We start from the raw sequence: 12,595 nt of genomic DNA on the forward strand, positions 1-12,595 counted from the left end.
CTGTTAGCTTGTGTTTCATATTGAAAAAAATGCATATTTCAGATAATGCTTTCATGTGGAAAAAATCCCAAGTAACTCTGCAGGTGCTTATGTAGGTAATACTGTAAACCTTTTTAAAGTGTCACATAAGGGTATAAAAAAGCACCTTGTGATTCTGTTTTTAATATGTGTTAAATTCACAGCACAACCGAGATTGTAAAGTTTCAGCATTCCAAGCAGTTACAATAACATGCATTTAAAATCTCATATTAACAGAAAAAGTTAAAGAGGAATGTCACCATGAATACTTGCTGGCTTCCTTACAGACTGCTTCGCTCTGTGTTTGCTCCACTGCTGTGGTCGAGATAAACGGGGTGGTGGTGGTGGGAATTTTGTCTGTAACGCCTGGAACTCTTTCCCTCCTTTTTTGCAGCAGACCCTAAGATTTTGCTATTCAAAGAATGGCAAAATTTACATCTCTTTATTGAGTTTGGTCTTGAAGAGAGATGTTTCTTTAAAAGTTCATAATAATGAATGTTCAGAATAAACAGATGTTATTATAGGATGATCTCTAAATCGTTGGCTATTATTTTGGAGGTGTATTTATACTGGGATTTTAAAGTAAAAATGTTCCTAGGCATGCCACCTCTTAAAAATTACATTATCTATATCTCAGTCCACATTTTAGGTTGGGTATGTATTTTTCTTCCATTCTAATATTGACAAAATACAAGGAAAGGTATATGATACAGAGTAACTGTCTAACTTCTACTGAAACTCCAAATTTTCATCTAAAGGGAGGAAAGGTTTTCTTCGAATAAGAAGACTTTGTAGCCTTTTCAGGCACTCTTGAGGGACACACCAGGAACATTCATATCCACATTCATAAAACAGAATTCCCAACTGGTAACTGTGCTGCTCGTGAGTGTTGCTGCTGGTGGTAAAATAAACCCCAGATACCTAATTCCAGCTCTGAGTAAACTGCCTTGCCAGTCAAGTGGAAGGCTGCTTTAAAACTTTCTCCAGTATGGCTGAGTGTGACTTAAGATTGCTGGTGGACCATTGTATAGATGTCAATCACTGTTTGCAACATGGTCTTTCACAGGGTCCTAAATGCTGCAAGCCCGGGAATCACTTCTGTGGGTGAAATTCCAGCTTCACCAAAGCCAGTTAGTATGGGAGATCTACTCCCCACCTCCTTCCTGAAAGATTCCTGTTGCTGGGTACCAAAACTGCAGCATGGGCTGGTTTAGTTTTGGTGACCACACCATTTCCCCTCCTGAGTTCAGTGTGAGCAAGGAAATAGGAAGTGCTCCAGTTTCTGCCATTTGTTTTGTGGGATTTGTCTGGGTGTCTGTACCAGTAGGTGTTCTACACAATGGAAAAATTGCAACCTGCTTTCTCTTCAGAGAAGTGAAAACAGAGTCAAATCCTTCTCAGAGGTGCACAGTATAGATGAGACAATGCTCACAACTTGCAACAAGAGAAGTTGCAGCTGGAAATAAGGGGGGGCGGGGGGGGGGGGGGGGGAATATATCACCGTGAGTGTAGGCAGACTCTGAAAGTGTGCCCAGAGTGATGTCTCCACCCTCAGAGATTTCTAAACTTTGCAGAACCGGAGGGACAAGTGGCTGGAGCTGACTTGGATGCAGGCCCTGCTTCAGGCATGGAGTGACACCAATGTGATTTTTTTGCAGTTCTGTGATTCTTGAGTTATCACAAGCCACTTTGTGCTACCTCAGAAGCCAGAGCAGACTCATTCACTGGTTTCACTTCACTGCTTAGACCCATCCAAAATACCAGAATGATTTCTCATTTCTAACCAAAATTTTCTTGCCACCAGGTATTTCTTGCTGAGTACATACCTACTGGCAGAGGTTCTCTTGCAAACAGATCCAACCTCCTATTCTGCTCCTATTCCCCAGCTTACTGCTGACAGTGAGCAGGCAGCTGCCACTTCCATCTTTCTAGGACTCCTCTCACCCCCACCCAGCAAAGCTCTGTGTAGATAAGGCAATCTATTCCCTCTGTTTCCTATGGTTATTTTAGGCATTCAGTGAGGTGGAATGAGTCTCTTCAGTTTCCCTTCTGTGGTACTATCAACCAGTTCAAGTATTTAACAAGCAAGAACAAGTCTTCAGAGTTGTTGTAGCTTTGAAAAGCTCCAGTGTACGCACAGAAGATTGATAAAGTATCATTAAAAAGCCTTACATTAAATAATGTGGATTAATTATAATTGGACACTGAATGAAGCTGATCTCTGTCAGAATTTTTGTCCAGGAGTGAACCCTGAACAAGAGAGCAAGATGAATCAGAGATATCCCCTCAGTGGAATAACAGCAGTTAAAAGTCTCATCTGTATTGGAATGGAAATGCACAAAACAACGGAGAAAGTTTAAATATGTTCTTATCTGTATCTTTAAACCAGAAATTTCAAAAAAGGGAGATAGAAATAAATTAGCTTAGTTTCTGGCAGTAATATCAGTGTTTCATTTGAAGGATATTTTAATATCTTTCATTTTTTTCCAAAGAAATTTGGACAGTTAACTATGAAACTATTACAGAACTTGGTACTAAAGCCAACTAAAATAATATACATATAAAAATATATTTATTTTTCTGAGAAGAAGAGGAAGCCATAGAAAAGCTTCTAATTGATTTACAAATGAAGAGGTGGTCTTAAAGTTTTAGATGCCTATATCCCCCAAATACCTAGGAGCAGGTTCATTACTTTATCTCTCATTACTCCTCCACTCTGGAGGATCTCTTATCTCTGGAAGTGAACTCCAGGGGGGAAAAAACACCCAACAAAACCCCCAACCAATGAAAAACAAGTTGTTAAGCAAAAGAAGCCCCTTACTCCAGAAAAATAGCCTGTAGTGAAAGACCCTGCTTTGAGTGGCAGGTTGGATCACATGACCTCCAAAGGTCCCTTCCAACCTACATTGTGCTGTGACTGATTCATACAGCACTCAAAAGTCAAAGCCCATGACAATCCACTTTGAGCAGCCCATGGTTTGCGGAACACTGTAAGTCAATGCAGAGACATATGCAATGAACTCTTGTTACCTGAGAGTTAATGTCAGGCCACCTGTGGTCACATGCACTGACACAGAGGGTAACAGCAGCGTTGCTAGCTGGAGGCGCTCTCCATAAGGCCAATGGAGAACCCCCTAGCAGAAGATGAATGAGAATCTGTTTCATGATTATAAAAGCAAATGACATAGTTAGTAAGTAGGACTAGCTGTACCAGTGCCAAAATCAACAAAATTAACATGGAAGGAAGGAAGAAGTAAATGAATAAAAGTTAGAGCTGTAAGGTTATCCATACTGAGGGAATATGAGATTTACTGTATTGGTAAATACATTAGAAAAACAATATTTAGAAAGAAAACTGATACCACTTACTTTTCAAAACATGGTGAAGGCTCTGGAAGGCGTCCTTTGGAAAAACAAAGACCGCATACCACTTGAATACTATTTTACATTCAAGGCATACAAAAGCAAAGTAAATAATATTTGGGTAGATAGAAGATGGAAGAGTCATTACACCTGGAAGGAAGAGTGTAGATGAGTAACACCAGAGGCTACAAACACCTTCTGTAAGAGCCATAGTTGGACTATACCTTGGAAAACATTACAGGAAAACAGCATAGTTGAGGACATCAGCAATACGCCTACACTAACAGGCAATAAACAGATATCTATACACTTGAAAATGGTCACCTAGTGCTCTGCAGCTGCAAATGGCTTTTAGGTTGTGGGACCAGCCTAAGTGAAAGGCAATTTCCCACACAGCAGGCATGTATAGTGTGGGTGTCACATCCTCAACACTGACAAACAGATCCACTCCTGTCAGTCTGCAGTACTTGATAACACAGACATCACTGGTGTTTCTGAAGAGGGTCCTAGCACAGCTGCTCTTTACTCGTAGAGTGCTTGCTTATAAGTTATGGACAGTAATGAAACTAGATGTCAGTATGCTCGAATACAGAAGGAGGCTGTGTGTTCATTTTTAGCAGACTGCGTTTGGTCATGAACCTATCAGTGGTACTGACAAAGGAGCATAACAAATCTCTGGCAGTCAGGAATGCAGAGATTACCTTTTCATTTAGAAATGGTGTTAATAGTGGGGAGAACACACAGATAGATTATATATCTATCTAAAAAGAAAAAAAAAAAAAAAAGAAAAAAGCAGGAAAACTAGTTTTTGCTGAAATACAAATCATAACTTCCAGACTTACTGCTGCTGAGATGCAGAGAAAATAAGAAAGGGTCAAAGTGCCTAGGACAGCATGTTTTAAATTCCAGTTATCATTGTAAAAGGCCTTTCAATATTAAATTTTTTTAATTGTAAAAGTCAAAAGAATGTTTCTTGGTGCACTAGCAGTAGTGAAGGCACAGAAACACGCACATACCCACAAACGTTTATGTGCAAATGTCTAGCACAAAGGCTGGAGGTATTTGACAGTGGTATCACATGATGAGCTCTTAAAGCTTGCGGTATACAATACAGCAAATACAGAAAATACAAGCCAAGCAGCCATACTGAAAACACTGGAGTGACTGTCTCCCCTCTTTCACCATACCTCCAGCAAACTATGTCTCCCATGCTTTTTTTTTTTGCTTAGTTCCCCAGTATAAGCTTAGTACAAATATTATTATAGATAACATTTGTATCAGAACCATTTTGACTTGACGTAGTGGCACAGAGCAATAACCTGGAAATAAATGAATTTAAATTTAATTATACATGAAGTACAGGTTTTGGTTCATAATCACCTTTGCCTTCGCTGAGTGTAGAGGAACTAGAAGTGATTAAACTCCCAGTTTAGCTGCTCCAGCTTAGTGAAACAGCAATGTGGACTGAAGCCAGGGAGTTATGCTCACACACTGAGACGTTACACACAAATGAAGCACTTGCAAATGTGTGTAACTGTGCTCTTTAGCAGATCTGGCCCCATGTGACTAATATTTCTTTCCAGAACCTACTATTCTCTCATATTCTGTTATGTTCAATGTTAATTTTCATTTGATTTTAAAGTACATATTTACTTCTTGGATTGATAGGCAGTACATTAAACTTTCAATAAATGCCACTAATTCCTGCAGCCACAGAAATATAATTTACTCCAATGTTTTAATCCAATCTGTACTGCATTGACAGGGAAAGTTGCTTGCCAATGTTCTGAAGTCAGGCAGGGTGAGAGGGAAGAGCCTTTACATTTTCCAAGTTTATATCTAGGCCCCAGATGGAAACAATTCTACAACAAAAGAATGAAATCTGGTAGGATATTCTTGAGATCTCGTAAGTTCAGCAGCACGTCACTGGTATTGAGGCCAATTTTCCAGAAGACTGATTTGAATTGCAGAAAAGAGAAGGAGAGGAAGGCCAAGTGGTATTCTAAGTTAACCCATAGCGTGCTGCTGTCTAGCGTTAAACGGGAATTTTATATAACGCAACACACATTCTGTAATTAACTCACATTACATGTTTGACTCAATTGTTAATATTGACTGATAATATATGTGCCTGTGGTTTATAAAAGGAAAAACTTTCAGCACTTTAAGGAAGGCAAGTGAATAATGCAAATTTCTGTTACTGATTATAGTACTTACAATACTTAGAGGATCTGTATTTATAATCCTAACACTTATCTTTGACATCAGAGGCTTCAATCCACAACACTTAAAAGCTTCATACATTTTGTTGCAAAAAGCTACCACTGAAACAAATAAATGATACCCCCTATCAGCCCACATATCTTTCAAAATAGATTGTTATACTAATCAGCGAGCGAAAACAAAAGGCCTTTTAAAGCCTGCCAGCAAAGATGGAATGAATTACTTCTGAGATGCAAGACTGCAGAGCTGGTAGCTTGCTAAATAATCATTCTTGGAGGCTATTTGCCTTTCAGAGTTCTTAAAAGAAGTTTCATGGCAAAATTAACATCCAATTTAACATCTGTTTCCTAGCAGAGGAAAGATAGTCTCGTGGATTAGAGCTGAGGACTCCTGGACTCAGATTTCCTGGGGAGCTTTGGCCAAATCACTTAATCTCCCTCCACTCCATTCTTTGTAAGTAAAATGGGGGATAAAAATATTTCCTTGGGTTGCCTTTATCAGTTACACTGAAAGCTCTTTTTGTGGAGGTTGTGTCTTGTATGGGGACATACAGCTCTTATGACAAAGTGGTTCTGATCTCTGGTCCTTTGGGCCCTATTGTACAACAAATGAAGGAAAGTAATCAGAGAGCAGGCTGATGTATCACATGCTCAGGGAGTTATATCATATACACTAGAGCTGACAGAAAAAAAATCAGTAAACTAAGATATGATTAATGACTTGGGAATTTTTTTATGAAACTAACGGGAGTTTCATGAGTTTTGTGATTATTTGTTGTTGGGAAAAAACCATCATGACAGACAATCACCCTCCACAAGGGCTCAGTGTACTCAGATGCAATTACTAAAACTAAAGCAAGTAAATATAATTCATTAGGTCTGAGAAGAGCTTTCAGCTCAGAAATCTTGTTTACTTTGAAAAATATCAGGCCTATGTAACTTCTAGAGACAAAGCCCAGAAAACTGATGCTTATGCTGAATTTAAGCAATTGGAACTTGAAATAATTTTAAAAATTATTTTCTTCTCCTAAAGCAAAGGGATTTTCCCATGCTGCCTATGGTTTTAAGCTTCTCATTCTTAAAAAAGCACTCATATTGGTTTAAAAATGTTTTTAAAATGTCAAAATTAAAGTGGTTACTGGGTAATTGGAGAGATTTATCAGCCAATTCGAGACTGCTTGAGATAAAAAACTAAAATAAATATCCAAAAGATCTCAAACATGAAAATACATGGTTTTGAACTTTTCTACAGTAAAAACAGGTCTTTTTATTTCTTTCTATAGAAATTATCTGGCTTTTTTATACCAATAGGTTATATTAACTTCCTACAAATATGCTCTCCTGTAGGCTGAAATTCTTGGTGGGTTGAAAGTGGCATTCGATTACCTACTGTGCATTGAAAGTTCAGGTTTCCTCAATCAAGTTGCCAATGAACTTCTTCCACCATAAATAAATTCAATGAAAAAAAAAAAAAAAAAGAAGTAAAAAAGGAACACTGAACAGGGAATTCTGTTAAAGACAATCATTCTTATCTCTCACTCCTTCCTATATTCCTGGTAGCACACGCAAAATAGTATGAAAAGTAGAAGTCAGGGAGCAGTGAACTAAAATGAGGACAGAGGAGCACAAGGGCACACACAAAATGAAGACACAGCAAACTAAGTGAATGACCATCTTGTCTTAGAAATTTTCATGTTCGTGCAGTTCCTCAAAGCTGGTTCAAGCAGAAAACAGTTAAATGGAGCATAACCAGAAATGAACTAATCAGTTGTGTACTTATTACTGCTCAGGTCAGCATAACCTTTCTATATTTTGATACATTTTTAATCTCACTTTTCAAGCAAAAATAATTTTACTCTTCTGACATAAATCTCACCCTTTTGAACCAGTTTCTTAAATGGAAAGATTACACATTTAGAGATGAGAAATAAGGCTGTAACTAAAGCTAAGTAGATATTTTAAAAGATATTTTCCACAAGCATTTATCTGATTAAATAATATTGCTTGAATTTTGATACTGCCAATATATGCATCAGCACATATGTTATGACCACAGGTTTATTGCAGATATGTTTATAAAATAGTTTAAAATGTATAATCATGAAAACTGCATTTTGGATTTGTAATCAGGAGTGTTTGTGCATAAAAAGCTTTGAGTAATCTCTGGGACCATGTGACCTACAGAGTTTTCTTCCAACTTAAACTATTCTATGATCCTATTAAAATAATTTTTATGAGTTATTTATATCTAATCAGTATGGATATTTATCTCATATGACTGATTTTTAAATAAAAGGGCTTATCAAATACTGTAAGCAACTCACAATCAAACCATGAGCAAAGAATTCTCCAAAATAAGTTTTCCAGTGACCTACTCAAGCAATGAAAGTATTGGTGGAAAATGGTAAGGATCAGGATCAGGACAGAGAAAAAACCAAAACTAAATAGATAAATCACGAACAAGAGCTTATATGACACAGTTTGTGAAGAAATGGAGAAGTCTTAGGACCTCAGAGCTCAATTTTTCTGTTTTTCTTAAAAAGTTTTTGAATTTCTGTGCAATGCCATATTATTTACACATTTTGCTGATTTGTGGAAAGTTACATTAAAATAATAATTTTTGTTGGAAAAAGTTCAGATTTTGCAGCTTTTAAACAGTTTGACTAATGTCTTAATTTGTCTCACTTAAGTAGGTAAAATTGTTCTCCTCAGTACTTGTTTGCAATATGAAGGCAAGCTCTAATAATAGTTTTATTTCTCCAGACTTTTCCCTTGCATTTACATTGTGTGCTTCATCATGATTTGAGATTAAAAAACCCCAGTTTGCATAGAAGAAAAGGTTGGCATTGGGTGGCAATGAGCAGAAACCTGTATAACACCCTGCAAAAGATGTTTGCAATTTCATTATCTTTTTATATCTCTTCTATTTGCAAACTATAAAGAAAAATAATAGGGAGACCAGAAAGGATAAGAGCCTGAAAGACACAGTGGGCATAATGTGTGCTTAAAGAACACTTTCATGCATATAGTTAAAACTGTTGGCTGAAACATGCCATGAGTCATGTTCCATTATAGCAATGAATTATAGCCAACAAAGTTTGAAGTACAACCCACATTTCTCCTCCTTTAAACAGACTGCAACCTAACAAAATTAAAATACATAGAGAGAAGCTGGATCAAAAGACAGAAACCAGAACCATGATTTGGGCTTTCCACTCTTTAAATAGTTGAAGAAGTTGTGGGTTCCAATGGTTTGATTACTCTTTAACCCAAGGGAGAAGGGAGTACCATCACAAAACTCAGGCTGAACTCTGAGTTCAGGAGCTTTTGCACTTGGAATTCTCCCTGGCATACAGAAATTGTTGCTCTTTACAGAACAATAAATGCTGGCTTTTAAGCAGAGTCCTTTCCATTTCAAAATACTTAAACAGCTAATCACTAACACTAGTTAAATTGAACTTCTCCCATGATCTTTATGAATGTAACTACTTGCCTACATGTATCAAGTGTACTTTGCATCAAGTCTAAATAAACAATAGGAAAAAATGATACTAAGATGATGAGGTGGGAAGTAAGCCAATGGGAGAAGTACATAGCTTACAGAGATGATGACAATTCAGTGTAGTATTAAAACAAAAGGTGAGGTGTAATTAGCCTCCTATGGTATGATCTATATTTTTAAAATCTGAAAACTACTCTTCTGTGCATATTCTTGAATGAAGCAATCCAGACTCATAAGATTAGAGAGAATATCTACAATGTGGATCCATCTACAGTTTGGATTTCCCTCCCTTTTCAAAATCTCTATTTACAGCTGTCCTTACAAGTTTAGACTTCTTTACTGAATGCTTTCAAAATATTGCACTTTAGACTAGCCTTAGGAAAGGAGTAAAAAACCAGATTTCCTTATCTATAAGGTACTTCATTATTTTTTCAATTAAAAATTGATTACTATTTGCCTCCTTTCCATAACAGAACACTTAATTTTTTAATCCCTGTTTATTTAGTGCTAACTCACATTTTAAAATTATCCAACATTTTTTTTGGTATAAACCTGTTTCAGTAGCAGCCGCTTTGTTTATGGTCCCATCTTGCAGAGAGTCTTGATTTCTGGGCTAACAGGCTGTTTGTTTGTTTGTTTGTTTGTTTCTTTCTTTCTTTCTTTCTTTCTTCTCTTCTTTCCTTCCTTTCTTTCTCAATTTGAGGAATGTCGTATCATAGACACATCTCATTTCAAAATTCTCTTTTTTATCCCAAAATAAAACACAGCAGTTGAGATTAATTCCAATTCTTTTGTTTGTTTTGCAGTTTGGACTGCCGTAGCAGTGTATACTGCGTGTTAAAGAAAGTGGTTAAGCACAGGCTTCCTAAACCCTTCTGTCACCTACAACACTGACCATATATTAAGGGCAGTGTATATAAGCACAGTCACACCCCTCCGCCATATTTCCCTACAAATATAAAGAGACAGTCACATCACATCAGACTTACAGAAGGTTGTTTCCCAAATCATAAATAAAGTTTAAAACAGATGTAGAAACTTTGAGGCCAGTACTCTTCGGTGCAATATCAGTTTTAGCTAAGTTAAACTCTGATAATTTGAATTGCAGTCATCTAAGTTTTCCTAGTGTGACAATGAAATACTTTATTGGCAGATGTACTAGCCTTCCTTCTCAGATGAGAAAACTGTTTTATTGCTTTTCTTCACAGAATTTATATATGTTATTTATACTGCAGTAGTCCCTGGAGATTCAGTAATGGATGGGGAACCGTTTGCATCCAGCAGGACAGGACAATGGGACAGTTGTCCCATGGAACATCAAAGCAATGAACCTTGTCTCCCAAAACAATAAGTAGTGGCAGACATTCTATTATACACTTATATTATATTAAACATTAATATAATACAATATTAATATATTATTTCACATCATATTACACTATATTATATTATAATATATCATATCATATAATATCATATAATATCATTTAATGTCATATCATATCATATCATATCATATCATATCATATAATATCATATCATATTCTATTCTATTCTATTCTATTCTATTCTATTCTATTCTATTCTATTCTATTCTATTCTATTCTATTCTATTCTATTCTATTCTATTCTATTCTATTCTATTCTATTCTATTCTATTCTATTCTATGCAGGGACAAGAATGAATGAACACGGCCAAAGCATGGAGAAGCCAAGGCAACATTTTCAAAATAATGGTGTATATTCTATTGAAGAAGACTATTCTATTGAAAAGACTGTGAAGAGGTGTCCTGTGTGGCTCTTTATACTTAAGAGCTCTCTACGATAGTCTACAGCTGCTTTACCAAAAGGGAATCTTACAATGGATAGAAAGCATAAGAGCTGTTGAGGTGTTTGCAGCTTTTCTGAATCAATTTTGCTGAAGATTTTCATGGACTTCCCAGAAGAAAGGGTTTTCCCATTCAATTCAACAGATGACAAGGTGGGAAAGAGCTTTTGTGTGGGGCACAGAAAAACATAAATATTTAAATCAAGGGAAGACCTTTAACAGCTGGCAAACTTTTGTATAGCCACCGTTGCCAAACTGTAATTAATTTTTCAGGAAGAAAAAAAAAAAAGATTTGAATGCTTAGAGGAAGAAAAAGACAAGGAAAGAGATGTCAGTTTAGAAGAAACATCAACATACTGAAGTATGCATGCAAGCTACAAAATCATAGAATCATAGAATATCTTGAATTGAATGGACCCATAAGTATCATGGAGTCCAACTCCCTCTTCCTCGCAGAACTACCTAACACTAAAGCATATAAATGAAAAGTGTCATCCAGACACTCCTTGAACTCTGACAGGCTCAGTGCCATGACCACTTCACTAGGGAGCCTGTTACAGTGGCCAGCCACCCTCAGTGAAGAACCTTTTCATAATGTCCCGTCTGAACTTCCCCTGATGTAGCTTCATTCCATTTCCTCATGTGCTATCACTGGTCACCAGAGAGAGGAGAATCCACTAAATACTTCAGAGAGTCAATGCAGATTGCCTGCCCAACATCTTTCCTAGTAGATATGCAGAACCAGGTAAACTGGTTGAATTTTGAAAGACTCATAGACACATATCTAATTAGGCATTCCAATTGGTACTACTTAGATGACCTGCAGTTGTCTTTGACGTATGAAATCGCCCATCTTCTTGTACCACGTTTTTGCAGTCAACTCCTCTTTTTAATTTAATCTTTAATTTCTGGGTTCCTTACAGTCTATTCAACAAACAGTTACTAAAATTGGACCAATATTTTTGCTTGTTAACAATCTCTGCTTTTCTGGTATGAAAAATGATATGTTATGTGTTAAATATTATACCTTGTTAGCCCTACTGGGATGACTACCAGCATGGTGTTTTTAATTGTTGAAAGGATCTGTCGTGCTTTAAGTTCAGCCAGCAAGTAAGCCCCACACATCCACTCACTCACCCCTCCTGTGTTGGGATGGGGGAGGGAATTGGAAGAGTAAAAGTGATAAAACTCATGGGTTGAGGCAACAACAATTTAATTGGTAAAGCAAAATCCACACGCGCAAGCAATGCAAAAGAAGGAATTCATTAACTACTTCCCATCAGCAGTCTAGTCTTCAGCCACCTTTTTCTTTCAGGAAAGTAGGTCTCCATCACATGTAATGGTGACTTGGGATGACAAATGCTATCACTACGAATGTCCCCCCTCTCCCCTTCCTTCTTCTTCCACCAGCTTTTATTGCTCAGCATGATGTTATATGGTGTGGAATATCCCTTTGGTCAGTTGGTGTCAGCTGTTCCATCTGTGTCCCCTCCCAACTTCTTGTGAACCCCCAGCCTACTTGTTGGCAGGGTGGTGTGAGAGGCAGAACAGTCCTTGACTCTGTAGAAGCACTGCTTAGCAGTAATGAAAACATCTAAACATCTCTGCATTATCAAGTCTTTTCAGGACAAATCCAAAACATAGCCCCACACTAGCTACTAT

Source organism: Falco biarmicus, chromosome 2 (genome assembly GCF_023638135.1).
Source record: "Falco biarmicus isolate bFalBia1 chromosome 2, bFalBia1.pri, whole genome shotgun sequence".
NCBI lineage: Eukaryota > Metazoa > Chordata > Aves > Falconiformes > Falconidae > Falco > Falco biarmicus.